Genomic DNA, 14948 nt, shown 5'->3' with positions numbered 1-14948 from the left:
TTTAAGGAGGTAACCAGGAGTGTTAATGAGGGTAATGCATTTGATATGGTCTAATTGGACTTTAACAAGGCTTTGATAAGGTCCCTCATGGCAGACTGGTCAAGAAAGTAAGAGCTCATGGGATCCAAGGCAAAGTGCCACATTGGATCCAAAATTGGCTGAGAGGCAGGAAGTAGAGGGTAATGGTAGAGGGATGTTTCTGTGACCGGGAGTCTTTCCTGTGCGGTTCCGCAGGGCTCAGTGTTGGGGCCCTTGCTGTTTATGGCGTACATAAATGATCGGATTTAAATGTAGGGGGTATGATCAAGAAGTTTGTGGATGACACGAAAATTGGTAGGGTGGTAAATAGTAGGATAGCCATAAACTGCAGGAGGATATCAATGGACTGGTCAGGTGGGCAGAGCAGTGACAAATGGTATTCAACCGGATAAGTGTGAGGGAATGCACTTGGGGAGGGCTAACAAGGCAAGGGGTTACATTATGAATGTAGGACCCTGGAAAGTACTGGAGATCAGAGGGACCTTGGTGTGCATATCCACAGATCCCTGAAGGTAGCAGGGCAGGTAGATAAGGTGGTTAGGAAGGCATATGGGGTACTTGCCTTTATTAGATGAGGCATAGAATACAAGAGCAGGGAGGTTATGCTGGAACTGTATAAAACATAGGAAGGATGTGAGGGTGCAGAGGAGATTTACCAGAATGCTGCCTGGGCTGGATGGTCTGAGCTATGAGGAAAGATTGGGTAGGCTGGGAATTGTTTTCCTTGGAGCAGCAAAGGTCGAAGGGGTATAAGATTATGAGTGGCATAGATAGGGTGGATAGCAAGGCACTTTTTCTATTAGAGGGGTCAATAAGCAGGGGGCATATATTTAATGTAAGAGCTAGAAGGCTAAGAGGGGAGTTGAGAAGAAATCTTTTTCACTGAGCATGGTGGGAGGTTGCTGCCTGAAAGGGTGTTGAATCAGAAACACTCGTAATATTTAAGAAGTATTTAGATATTTACTTGCGTTGCCATAGCCTCCAGGGCTATGGATCAAGCGCTGGAAAATGGGATTAGTGTAGTCAGGTCTTTGTTGACTGGTGCAGACATGGTGGGCCGAATGGCCTCCTTCTGTACTGTTGATGTCTGAGACTAGGGGACGTAGTTACAGAATAAAGGGACACTCATTTAAAACTGAGTTACGAAGGAATTTCATCTCTTGGAGTGAATGTCTGGAGTTCTCTACCCCAGAGAGTTGTGGAGGCTAGATCACTGAGTGTACTTAAAGAGGAGGTAGATAGATTTTTGAACTATCAGGGAGTTGAGGGCTAGGAGGAGCTGGCATGAAAGAGGAGTTGAGGTCTGGGCTAGATCAGCCATGATATTGAATGGTGGGGCAGGCTTGAGGGGCTGAATGGCCTACTCCTGCTCCTATTTCTTGTGTCCTTATATAGGAATGGAAAGACGTCCTGAGAAGGTTATTCCCAGGGGTCTCTGGCTCTCAACTGGAGCTCTCTTGCCATGAGACCTGAGGGACTGAAGTGAGGTGATATTTGCCAAGGATGGGAGGAAGAGGTCAGCCTCTCAAACCAAGTGGCTAGAAGTGGCAGACACAGTAAGCAGCAGGAGTGTGTTCCCTTGAACCTGGATATAGTGCACCAAAAGGTTCAAGGACCTCTGGAGGGCAGGAAAGGTGATTGGTTCAACACTTTTGAGGTGCCAACCCCTATACTGACTTTCCCGGAATTTTCCTGCACAACAATCCTCAGCAGCTGCACTCCAGCCCTTTCTTTTCAGGCACCTCCTCACATAAATCTGAACAGCCAACTTTCCAACTGACCATCACTTATCTTTGTGTTATCTGACGTCAATGTCTCATGGTCACCCTTCATATATGTTGTCCTTCCCTCCTCTCCACACAATCTATTTCTCACACGCTCAAAAGATTACGGATGTGTCTGTGTGCTATGATTGCAAAAATGTTTAATTTCATGATTTATATGCTTCACTTTTGGTTGGGATTGAAGTTTTTAAATGTAAAATAATAGAAGCATCTGGTAAATAGGTTGGTAACTAGACCTGAAGTGTTTTCAGTTTAAAGGGTGGCCTGTGTTTATTTAAGAGGGTCAGAGTTGGAAATGGGAAAACAGCAAACAATAAATGGCCCCTTTCTGATTTTCTTGGTAGAGTCCAGATGTCTTCATAAGGGGTTTAAAATATTCATGTGGGTCCCAGATCAGAGAGAGGTTTATCTTCATGTAGATTGGGAAAATCAAATTGGCAGAGGTAGCCACAAGGAAGAATTCTTGGAGCGTATTCAGGACAGTTTCCTAGAACATTATGTTTTGGATTCAACTAAGGATCAGGCTATTTTGGATCTGGTGATGTGCAATGATGCAGGTTTAATAAATGATCTCAGAGTATAAGATCCCCTCGGAAACCGTGACCACAACTTGGTAAAATTTAGCATTCAGTTTGAGAGTGAGAAACTTGGGTTGGAAACAACTGTGCTAAACTTAAAGAAGGGTAATTACAAAGTAATGAAGGCAGAGTAGGCAGGGGTGGAATGGGAAAGAGGTTTAGCAGAAAAGAAGGTTGATGAACAATGGCAGACGTTTAAGAAAATAGTTCATGACCCACAGCAAAGATATGTCCCAATGAGGAAGAAGGATTCTAGGAAGGGGATAAACCAACCATGGTTAACCAAGGAAATTAAGGATAGATCAACTTGAAAGGAAAAAACATACAATGTGGCAAAGATTAGTGGTAAACCAGAGGATTGGGAAAGTTTTAAAAACCAACAGAAGATGACCAAAAGAAAATAAAGAGGGAGAAGGTAAACTTTGAGGGTAAACTAACAAGTAATATAAAAATGGACAATTGGAGCTTCTTTAAATATATAAAAAGGAAGAAAGAGGCCAAAGTGAACATGGGCCCCTTAGAGAATGAGGCTGGGGAAATAATAATGTGAAACTAGGAAATGGCAGAGGAGTTGAATAAATACTTTGCTTCAGTCTTCACAGTAGAAAACACTAACAGCATTCCAAAAATACTAAATAATCAAGGGGCAAAAGTGGGGGAGGAAACAAATACAATAACCATCACTAGAGAAAAAGTACCATGGAAACTAATGGGGCTAAGGGCTGTTAAGTCCCCTGGGTTGCATCCTAGGATATTAAAGGAAGTAGCTACAGAGATAGTGGATGCACTGGTAGTAATCTTCCAAGAACCCTTAGATTCTGGAAAAGTCACAGAAGATTGGAAAACTGCCAATGTAACACCCTTATTCAAAAAGGGAGGGAGACAAAAAAAACATAACTAAAGGCCAGTTTGCTTAACATCTATTGTTGGGAAAATGTTAGCCTATTATAAAGGATGTAATAGCAGAGCATTTAGTAATGCATAATATGATCAAGCAGAGTCAGCATGACTTCATGAAGGGGAAATCATGCTTGACAAATTTATTAGAATTCTTTGAGGAAGTTAGAAGCAGGATAAATAAAGAGGAAACAGTAGATGTAATATATTTGGATTTCCAAAAGGTGTTCAATAAGCACCTAAGGTTACTTAATAAGATAAGAGCCCGTGGTGTTGGGGGTAGAATATTAACATGGATAGAGGATTAGGTAACTAATAGAAGACAGAGTGTTGGGAAAAGGGGGGCATTTTCAGGATGGCAACCTGTAACTAGTGGAGTGCTGCAGTGGTCAGTGCTGGGGCCACAATTATTTACAATATATATTAATGATTTGGGTGAGGGAAGTGAATGTACTATTGCCAAGTTTGCGGATGACACAAAAAGAGGTGGGCAGGCAAGTTGTGAGGATGACACAAGGAGTCTACAGAGGGATATAGACAGGTTAAGTGAGTGGGCAAAAACTTGGTAGATGGAATATAATTTGGGAAAATGTGAGGTTATGTGCTTTCGCAGGAAGAATAGAGAAGTTGAATATTATTTAAGTGGAGAAAGACTGCAGAAAGCTACAGCATAGAGGGATTTGGGAGACCTCGTGCATGAATCCCAAGAAGCTAACATAGAGGTTCGGCAGGTGATGTTTACTAATCCCACTGGTATTAGGGTGATTTTTCTGCTTACCCCAGTCAAAAAAGGAATATGTCTCTGTTTGTGAAGATGTCGTAGTTGTGGGAGAAATGGTGGTCCGGGTATAGATGGGGGATGTTTACCAATCCCATTGGGATGCGGGTAACTTTTCTGCTTACACAGTCAATTAAGAGACTATGTTCTAACTGCTCAAAACATTGTTTGATTTTTTGATTTTTCACCTGGGGCTCTAGTTGACATCTGAGGGGGCGGGTTTTCTTTCCAAAAGTTTCTCATGGTTACATTGAGTCTTCTAGTGAGCTCATTTTCTTCTTGAACTATTTTAATTCCAAGATTCTTAGTTAATATTGTGGTATCTAGCTCAATTTGTGTGGGCTGATAAATGGAACTGTGTGGTAATGCAATTGGTTCAGTTATTGAAATAGTGCCAAATGGAAGTGTAACTTTGGTAAAGATAGATTTGACAAGAAGGACTTTCTTACAATTGACCTTGGAAACAAAAGGTCTGCCTTGACCAGAGTAAGATTTCGGGTGCACCAGTTACAGTAATTATGTTAATAATAGCTTTGACAAGTGTGCTTTGGAAACAGTTTTCGTGGGAACCAGCCAGCTGAAGGAAGTGCGTCCATCAACACAAAAGAGAACATATTTAAATGCCAATGATGGGAGAAGTGGTTCAGTGAAATAAATAAACATTTTTGTATTGGTTCAATAGACTTTGCTGATGGTGGCGGTTAAATAAGTGAGGACTTATTAGTTAAATTACATAGCTCACAATTAGCCACTTATGTTTTACATGCTTTAGGCATACCTGGCCCCAGTGCAACGAAATTATTTTGCAGAATGTTGTTTTGGCACCAAAATGTGTTTGTCCTATATCCTAATGAATTTCTTCTACAAGCTGTACTCGTTTTTGACTCCTTTGGTACTCCTTAGTCTCCTTTGGGCAACTTAATTAGCACAATGTCAGTAGCGGTCTCTGAGTAAAAGTACTTTGATGATATCATTTTGGATTCTCTCTTGGTGGGTCTTATAACTTAATCAGTTCCTCATTATGATTAGCTGTCCTTTCTGCCCTAGTGGTAACACTAATTTTTGCAGGTATCTTGAAGCTATTAATGGATGTAATATTATTGCAAAATATTTTTCTTTTAAATTGGGGCTTAGTCTGTGGGTGTGTTTTAATTGGATTAAAGCCAGCTAGCCTGGGTGCTCAGATGTGTACTAGTTTTGAGATGTAAGGCAGGTAGTTGAGATGTAAGCGAGGTGCATTTTTTGAATAGAGCATTCAAGAAGTCGGGTGAAATTTGGCACCTAGCTAGCAGAGATCAAGTAATATGTTTATATTACTAATAAAATTTGTACAGTGAAAGGAGTTTTATTGTTAGAAGCGGTGGAGTTCAAAGAGGGCGGTGATACTATGTGAATTTACATTCAATGAGCTGTGTTGGATATAACCAATAGCGACTTTCATGTGTCCAGTGCAGAGGCAATGTAAGATCAAAGTAATTGTAAGCCTACAGTTGTCACCACAGGATCCAAAGTGAAAAGAATCTCATTTTGAATTCATAAGGTGAAAATGCTTTGCCTAGTGTCCGGTTAAGTCTGTGGGTTGCTGTTGCCTTAATGCAGATTAATTTAGGAATTTGTTATAAGTTACGATAGTGGTAATTTGTAGCCGTGTATATGTGTTTACTATGTTGTAACTTAATAAAATGTTTCATTTAGTTTAATATAAAACCTCCTGAGAACTGGTGGTCTGATTACTGAATTTAGAGTTGCATCTCAAACGTACCAGTTAAAAATATAGGTTATGACAGTTGTTTAAAGTTTCTCTCTGGAATTTTTTTAATAACTCAGCTTTATCAACTGCTCAGTCATAACAGGCCCCTCTTGAGGGGAGTGTCATGTAGGCTGAAAGCTTTGCTTGTTCATCTGTAAGACTGTTGACCTTTGAGTGTACTGTCCCAGTGTTTTGATCGGTTACATAAATAATCTGACAATTTTTCTGTTCTTAAGCAAAGAATGTCCTCCCACAATGACTTATGTTTTTTGGATTTACTCTGTGATTTATAAATCCTGTTTGTTCCCAGAACACTGGCTCCTGGTTGAATTGTATTTAACGATAGTCACTATCTGTACAGAATAATGTGGGTTTAATAGGGTCTGCCTTTTGTAAAGCATACCACACTGCTACTGCTGCTGCTTCAGCATACTGGGTTGCCTTGTAGCCAAGAGGAATGCATAGTTATTCTTCCAGATGAAAAGAATAGGAATCTCAAAGTCCCTACCACTATCTCTATCTCAACTGAGGATTGTTGGGATGTCTCTTTTTTAACATTTCATTAGCTGCCATTAGCTGACCCTACAACTTTGGATGCCAGCATACTGATCCCAGTCCCAGGAATGTGTCTTTGATTACTGGAGGGTCTCACTTAATGGTTTTCCTTTAAAGACCACGTTATAAAAGAACAGCAAAAGAATTATTGACCAGACAGTCATGACCCCGAGACTCATAATTGTCACAAAAGATAGCCTGCACCATTTTAGTCAAGTTCTGCTGCAGTTGCCATATGTGAAGAATTCGGGCTTGAACTTCACAAAGGAATCAACAGCGAGACCAGTCAACTTGTTACAAGTCGGAAAGATTTATTAAGTACAAAATCTAATAAAACGAGGCAGTAATTTACAGGCTCAGACAGGCTTTACTTTCTGTTTTAACTCTGTGCAGTGGAGCACGCTAGGACTTGTCACATGGTCTTCCACTGCTTGTAGTTTAATTTTTCATGCCACTGTGAGATTGTCCTATGTGATGGTCTCCTCTGTGACGAGGGTTTTTGGCTTGCTCCTTTTATACAGTTTCCAGTGCCTGGGTCTCCTTGGTATGAGTAATTTGTACTTGTTATGGTTAAGTTAGTGTGGGCCCTCTCCAGGGGTGATGTGATTTATACATGTTATCAGTTATGGGTCACTTCAGACCGGTTCGATCTGTCCTTGAAGTTACATAAGTCATTCTTTTAAGCCAGCAAGAGCAATTTCAGGTTAGGTACCCAGTTTTCAGTCAAACTTTTCATTCTAGAGCTTAAAATCCAACATTTAAAATTGAATATTTACACGATTTTCCACAGTGTTGATCCAGGAGGGTACCAATGTTGGCAAAGGCCTACCATGAAAGTCTCAGCTTTGTGGTGCTCACATGTCAAAAGGATTGATCCCCTGCCTGTAGACACTGTGTTGGAGTCTTGCCATCCTCAAGCTGGAGCTCTGCGTCCATCCCCTCTGCCCTGTCGAGCAGCACTTAGCTGAGAAAATAGCTGGTGATGCTTCTCTTGTTCCTATCATAGGTCCAAAGCAGAGCTGCATAAGTTGCTCCCATGTCACAGTGAAGGCTAACAGCAGGGAAGTGCAGATCATGGTGTAGTGCAAAACAGGTGACTTCCAAAGAGTTGGCAATTACTTGTTGACCACTAAGAGCACCTTCTCAAAAAGAGTGCTGTGAGCAGCAGCCTCTCACCTATGCAGGGCTGTCACCATTCAGCTTCACTTGTTTGAAAGCCTCACCTGAAGAAGCACTCCCCACTGTGCTTTTGCCAAGTTGATGCTGGCAATTTCCAAATTTCCACACAGCTTAGGAAACCTGTGCTCTGGCTTTCAAAGCAAAAATGCTGGGTTAAAATCATGATAATTTGGGAGTTTAAATATTGAAATTGCTTACCTGAAAGCTCCACAGGTGTTACCTGCTTGGCCTGCAAACCCACACGGGTGAAACCTGGAAGTGGGCGGGATAGTGTTGGGTTCTTAACCGGTTGCCAGTTTTCAGGGCTGTAACTGTGTCATTACGTATGCATGCTAGTATATTGAAATATTGACCACAAATGGGCCTCATCCATTTTCTTAATTATGATGAATGTGCCAATAACTATTTAAAATACAAGCAAATTACCTCAGGCTGCCCTTCTTTTAAAATTTGTGGTATTTTTGGATGTTGCCAACAGATTTTGCTTACCAATATTCCCCCTTAAACCCCCTGTCCAAGGTATTGGGACTGATTTTTCTGCTTCCCCAGTCCTGCCGCTAGATGGGAGTCATCAGTATATTTTTTCGCAAGGTCATTAACATGGCTACAGAGCTCTCAACTATTGGATTTTATGATTGGGGCCTTCTGGCCACTCATGGAGGTCAGCAGCCAGAAGGCCTCAGGTGGCTCGATTCCTGTCAAAAAAGAAAATTTGCCTGGTGACCTACAGCCTGCTCCCAGAATTCTTGTTCATTCTCATTTGAAGAGTCAGGGATAGGCAATAGGCTAAGTTTCTTTGGGTGACTTTTCCCTTCCATCTCATTTGATTACCTAAAGAAACACAGCTGAGCTGAATTCTGTCCCCATTTCATGTTAGGATGTGTGCCTCTGATAAGAGTCCGATATGAATTACGAGAAACCTGATAATGAAACCAGTTATACCAATTTAGCAAATAGGATGCCAACTGTGAAAATAGCTCACCACCAAAAAATTGCGTAAAATGACCAAACTATGTGTAGAATAGATTAAAATGCAAATTGCCAGATACTCTAAAAGAAGATTCTTTCATTACATTACAATAGGCTAAGTTCAAGTGCCATGTTGTAAATAGAAGGATGATATAATAAGCTTCTGTATCTCATCAATCCACAAAAATTAAACATAATAGTGAACAAGTGTGGGACATGTTGAGAAGCTAGATATAATGTGATAGAATGTTTGTAAACCTGAAGGCTGGGAACATTTGTGTATAATCTGGTTAAAAAGGGTTCTGTTTAGAGAAAGGTTGATTGTAACTAAGTTTCAGTCCTGTTTTCCCCAGCTGACTGAAACGCAGCCACAGAGAGAGCTGCTCCTCTCTTTCCATGGGAGAACGTGAACATCAAGTGAGGGCATGATTGAATTTGCCTTTGAAGCCTTTCTCCAAGTAGATTGCCAATTATTATTGTTTCACCCTTGGAAATGAACAATAGTTTACTTCTTTGAGGTGCTGGAGCACTGCCACTGCTCAAGGAACTATAACCGGTGTGTTACAAAAGAGGGTATACAATATATAAATGTCACAGATGTGCAGATTTTTTTTTCTATCATTGTGTTATGACCATGCAGTTGGTAAAGCTGAGTTATTTAAAAAAAATCCCAAAGGGAAACTTTAAACAACCAATAATTGTAAGTGTTATGTTTGAGATGCAAATCAGGAATCATACCACCAGTTGTTGAAAAGCTTTATTTTAAGCTAAATGAAACATTTTATTAATTTATACAAGAAAAGTATATGCACAAGCCTACAAATTACTATGATCATTACTTTTAACAAATTTCCAAACTAATCGCCATTAAGGCAACAGCAACCCATAGACTTATCCAGATACCAGGCAAAGCATTTTCACCTTATGAATTCAAAATGAGGTTCTTTTCACTTTGGTTCCTGTGGAGACAGTTGGAGGCTTATAGCTGCTGTTGATCTCACATTACCTCTGCCCTGTACACACAAAACTGCTGAAGTTATACCTAGCATCGCTCATTGAATGTAAATTCTCATTGTATCACCAGTCTTTTCTAACAGTAAAACTCCTTTCATAGTATCAATTTTATTAGTAATGTAAACATATCGCTTGGTACCTGCTAGATAGGTATCAGTTTTCACCCCACTTCTTGAATGCTGTATTCCAAAAATGCAAATGCGCTCTACCTCTCCCACATATTAAAACTAGTACACATCAAAGCGCCTAGACGAGCTGGCTTTAATCCAATTAACACACACCCATAGACTAAACCTCTATATTTTAAAAGAAAAATATTTTCCAATAATATTATATACATTCATAGCTTCATGACACATGGGATGTGAGCATCAGTGGCAAGGCCAACATTAGTTGCTGATCTGTAATTGCCATTGAGAAGGTTGTGGGGAGCTGCTGTTTTGAGCCTCTGCAGTCCATGTGGTGTGGCTACATGCACAGTGGTGTTAGGAAGGGGGTTTCAGTGTTTTGACCCAGCGACAGTGAAGGAACTCTGATATGCTTCCAAGTCAGGTTGGGGTGTTGCTTGGAGGGGAACTTGCAGCTGATGTTCTAATATGTCTGCTGCCTTGCCCTTCTGGATGGTAGAAGCTGTGTTTGGGGAAGGTGCTTTTGAAGGATGCTTGGCAAGTTGCTGCAGTGCATCTTGTATATGGTACACACTGCTGCCACAGTGTGCTGGTGGTTAGAGGGGGTGAATGTTTAAGGTGGTGATTAGGGTGCCAATCAAACAGATTGCTTTGTCTTGGCTGATGTCAAGCTTCTTAAGCATTGCTGGAGCTGCACTCATCCAGGCAAATGGAAAGTATTCTATCACACTGCTGACTTGTGCCTTGTAGATGATGGACAGGCTTTGAGCAGTAAGGAGGTAAGTTACTCACCGCAGGATTCCCAGCCTCTAACCTGCTCTTGTAGCCACAGTATTTATATGGCTGGTCCAGTTCTGATTCCGGTCAATTGTTGCCTTCAGGCTGTTGAAGGTGAGGGATTCAGCAATGGTAATGCTCAAATACTTCCAAAAATAATTATCTTACATACTTTTTAATTTTGAGCTAATCACTCTGTCACACTAAAGGATTGTGATTACATACTGATACTGGATTTGTACTGTGTAACATAATTGTTTCACACTTATAAACATTCAAATTTAGTAATTTTAATGAGTGGAGCATTGCTAACTGCTTCACCTTCAAAGATAAATGTTCACTTATTCCTGCATTGTTTGGTGTTAGAAATAGTCTAACTACTTTCCTCCAAAAGCTCTTCTCTGTTGTCCAGCTCGGTGGGACTGCTCGGTTCCACTTTTACCTGTACAGTCATAGAGTAATGATTTCTTTTCTGCCTCTACACGATTATCTCCAGAGTCTCCAATAATATTTTGTTTGCTTTCTTCTTTGCCTCAAATATGCATTGACCTTTGGCAGCATCATCTGCAGATTTGTGGTCAGCTTCTATTTGTACACTTCTAAAAAATTCTTTCCCAGTATGTGGGCATTGCTGGCTAGGCCAACATTTTTTGCCCATCCCTAATTGCCCTTGAAAAGGTGGTGGTGAGCTGCCTTCTTGCACCGCTGCGGTCCATGTGGTGTCGGTGCACCCACAGTGCTGTTAGGAAGGAAGCTCCAGGATTTTGATCCAGCAACAGTGAAGGAACAACTATTTAGTTCCAACTCGGGGTGTTGTGTGACTTGTAGGGTAACTTGCAGATGATGATGTTCCTATGTACCTGATGGCCTAGACCTTCTAGGTGGTAGAGGGAGAGGTCAGAGTTGAAAGGTGCTATTGAATAAGCATTGGTAAGTTATGAACAAGGAGCAGGAGTAGGCCATTTGATAAGATTTTGGCTGATCTGATAGTAACCTGAAATCTGAATCCCACCCAACGCCAATAGCCTATCATGCTCTTACTTACCAAGAATCTATCCATCTCTGCCTTAAAAATATTAAAACTCTGCTTCCACCACCTTTTCAGGAAGAGTTCCAAAGACTCATGACCCTCTGAGTGAGAGAATTTTGCCTTATCTCTGTTTTAAATGGGCGACTCCTTATTTTTAAACAGTGACCCCTAGTTCTGGATTCTTCCACAAGAGGAAGCATCCTCTCCATGTACACCCTGTCAAGACCCATCAGGGTCTTAAATGTTTCAATCAAGTCACTCATACCCTTCAAAACTCCAGCAGACACAAGCCTAATCTGTCCAGCCTTTCCTCATAAGAAAACCCATCCATTCCAGGTATTAGTCTGGTAAACCTTCTCTGAACTGCGTCCAACGCATTTACATCCTTCCTTAAATAAGTTGACTAGCACTATATGCAGTACCCCAAATGTAGTCTCATTAGTGCCCTGTACACCTGAAGCACAACCTCCCTACTTTTGTATTCCATTCCCCTCACAATAAATGATAACATTCTATTAGCTTTCCTAATTACTTGCTGTACCTGCATACTAACCTTTTGTGATTCATGCACTAAGACACCCAGATTCCTCTGCACCTCAGAGTGCTGCAAGTTCTTATCATTTAGATAATATGCTTCTCTTTTATTCTTCCTGCCAAAATGGACAATTTCACATTTTCAAGCATTATATTCCATTTGCCAGATCTTTGCCCACTCACTTAACCTATCTAAATCTTTTTGTACAAAAATACCTGGAAAAACTCAACAGGTCTGACAGCATCTGCAGAGAGGAATACAGTTAACGTTTCGAGTCCGTATGACCCTTCATCAGAACTAAGGCGTATAGAAATGAGATGAAATATATGCTGGTAGAAGGGGGTGGGACAGGAGAGCTCGATAGAGGGCCAGTGATAGGTGGAGGCCAAGGAGAGACTGCCAAAGATGTCATAGACAAAAGGACAAAGGGGTGTTGATGGTGGTGATATTATCTAAAAGATGTGCTAATCTTTTAGATAATATCACCACCATCAACACCCCTTTGCTATTTTTGTCTATGACATCTTTTTCCAGGTATTTTTGTTTTTGTTCTAGATTTCCAGCATCCACAGTATTTTGCATATATCTTTTTGTAGTTGCTGCGGTGCATCTTGTAGAGCATATACACTGCTGCCACTATGTGCCAGTGATGGAGGGGATGAATGTTGGATAGGGTGTTGATCAAGCGGACTACTTTGTTTTGGATGGTGTTGAGCTTCTTGAGTGTTGTTGGAGCCACACTCATCCAGGCAAGTTGGAAGTATTTCATCAAATGCCTACTTGTATCTTGGTGGACAGGCTTTGGGAAGTCAGGAGGTGATTTACTGTCTGCAGAATTCCCAGCCTCTGGCCTGCTGTTGTAGCCACAGTATTTATATGTTTGGTCCAGTTCAGTTTCCAGCCAATGGTAATCCCCAGGATGTTGATAGTGGGGGATTCAGCGATAGTAATGCCACTGAACGTCAAGGGAGATGGTTAGATTCTCTCTTGTGGGGGATGGTCCCTGCACGGCAATTGTGTGGCATGAAAGCTACTTGACAACTAATGACAATTACTTTGTATTGTATTCCCCGTACCTCCATTCCCTCTGCTGTCTGATGGCTTGTCCAACATCCAGATGAATTGCAATTATGTCCATTTAAATATTAGGGAAATAAATGCCAATGTCTTCAATCCCTGCTACAAGCTACATTCTTGCCACCGATGTCCTTCTCCTCCTGGACTAATGTCTCTGCCTGAATCAAACTGTGCACAACTTTAGTGTCCTAATATTCTCTGAGCTGAGTTCATGACTGCATGTACTCAACATCACAAAGATTACATGATTCTGCTTCTATTACATTGCCTGCTTGCTTCTCGTGCTTTAATGCTGGTGAAGTCTAAATCTATGCCTTTGTAATCTCCAAACCTGACTATCCATTGCTCTCCTGATCCTCTGCAATTGTCAGCTCATCCCTTGCTTGCATCTTTTCCAGCAAAATCTGGTTCTGGCTGACTTACTTCAGCTCCTGGTGCTCTAGCGAAACAAATTTAATATTCTCATCCTAATGTTTAAAGCCCTGCATGGACTTGCTCATCCATAACTCTGAAACCTCCTCCTGCCACCCCCCTTCCTTCAACTCATTGTTCCTATTCTGTCCCTTCACCCCAATATCAGTGGCCATACCTTTAGCTGCCAATCTGGAATTTTCTCCTAATCCTTGCTGCCTCTCCACCTTGCCCTTTTTATGAAGCTTTTGGCTACCTCTGTGGGTAATTTGCTGGAGGTGAGGTGCAGTATTGCAGTGAGAAAAATGGAGAAGTGAGTTGGTGCAAGGACATAGCCTTGTTTGACCCCACTTTTCACTGAGATAGAGTTTGTGGTGGTTCTGTTGGTGAGGATCATGGTTTGTATCTCATCGTGGAGTAGCTGAAGGTTGGTAACAAATTCCTGAGGGCAGCTAAATTTCAGGAGTGTACTCCATAAGTCTTCAGTTGCCAGAGTCAAAGGCTTTTGTGAGGTTGAAAAGGCCACTCTCTCTCTCTTTGTGTCAGTCAGAGAAAGATGCCACCAAGCCAATAGCCCCAAACTTGGTTGATATGAATACAGTACAGTGAGCTTGCTGCAAAATTTTCCACTCTTCCCTTTTGTGCTCCCTCTACCCCTAGTCTTTTTCCTACCTCTGTATTTGATTTGTCTTTCTGTCTGTCTCTCTATCTCCTTCTTTCTCTGTTTCCCGCTCCACTGATGCTGCCAGACTTGCTGAACATTTCCAGTATTTTCTATTTTTATTTTTGGATTTCCAGCATCTGCAGTATTTGGTTTGTATTTGTGCATTCCTGTTAGGTTGAAACAGCATACTTTCTTTTCTTCCTAGGTTTCTTATGTTCCTGTTGCAACTGTTTCATCAGTGTTTTCAATTGGAGGCGTTTCTGTGAGTATGCGGGTTTTAAGCTCAACTCAATCAGGACTAAATATAGCCAAAAGTTTGTTTATTTTTGGATGTATCGTTTAAAAATTGCATGGGGGAACATTTTGTTTCTGTTAGTTATTCTATTCCCCTTCCAAAGTTTAAGTACAGATGGTTCGTAATGGCAATTACTCTTGTGTCCAGCAATATTGCTATTTTCCCGTTAAATGAAAACGTAAGAATTGCTGTAAATATCCATCCTGTGTATTCTTCCGAAAATGTTATAAGTAATAATATTGGCTGTCATAATTAAGAAAAATCTTGCCTTTACCTAGCATTCGACAGGTGGAAGGAGGGAGCATGGCAGATTGCCTGCAGTAGCAAGCTACACTGTAGAAGTTATTGGATAGATTTCCCTCCTGCTGCTAGAAAAAGGTTGGGAGTGGGACTTCAGCCAGGTGGCCGTATCTTCCTATGGCACTAACCAAAATTCTTGGGTGGGTCAAAAAGCTACGCAGGATCATATTTGTGGTCAGCTGATGCAT

The 14948-nt window shown here is 41.2% G+C and overlaps 1 protein-coding gene across 5 annotated transcripts in view; it reads left to right on the top strand.

Moving 5' to 3' along the window:
- The window catches only part of LOC121290334 (type 2 lactosamine alpha-2,3-sialyltransferase-like), a 112327-nt gene that overhangs the window by 22804 nt on the left and 74575 nt on the right, over nucleotides 1-14948 (top strand). For 2 of the 5 annotated variants that reach the window (XM_041210670.1, XM_041210665.1), the window contains exon 2: nucleotides 14371-14427. The exons of 2 other annotated variants lie outside the window; for them this stretch is intronic. The gene's annotated coding sequence lies outside the window, so the exon portion shown is untranslated. Of the gene's footprint in view, nucleotides 1-6851; nucleotides 6926-14370; nucleotides 14428-14948 lie in introns of those variants that run through there. One more of the 5 variants, XM_041210671.1, reaches the window with a different exon arrangement.

Source organism: Carcharodon carcharias, chromosome 18 (genome assembly GCF_017639515.1).
Source record: "Carcharodon carcharias isolate sCarCar2 chromosome 18, sCarCar2.pri, whole genome shotgun sequence".
Classification (NCBI taxonomy): domain Eukaryota; kingdom Metazoa; phylum Chordata; class Chondrichthyes; order Lamniformes; family Lamnidae; genus Carcharodon; species Carcharodon carcharias.
Note: the sequence above shows the minus strand (reverse complement) of the source record. Positions and strands in the feature narration are given on the sequence as shown.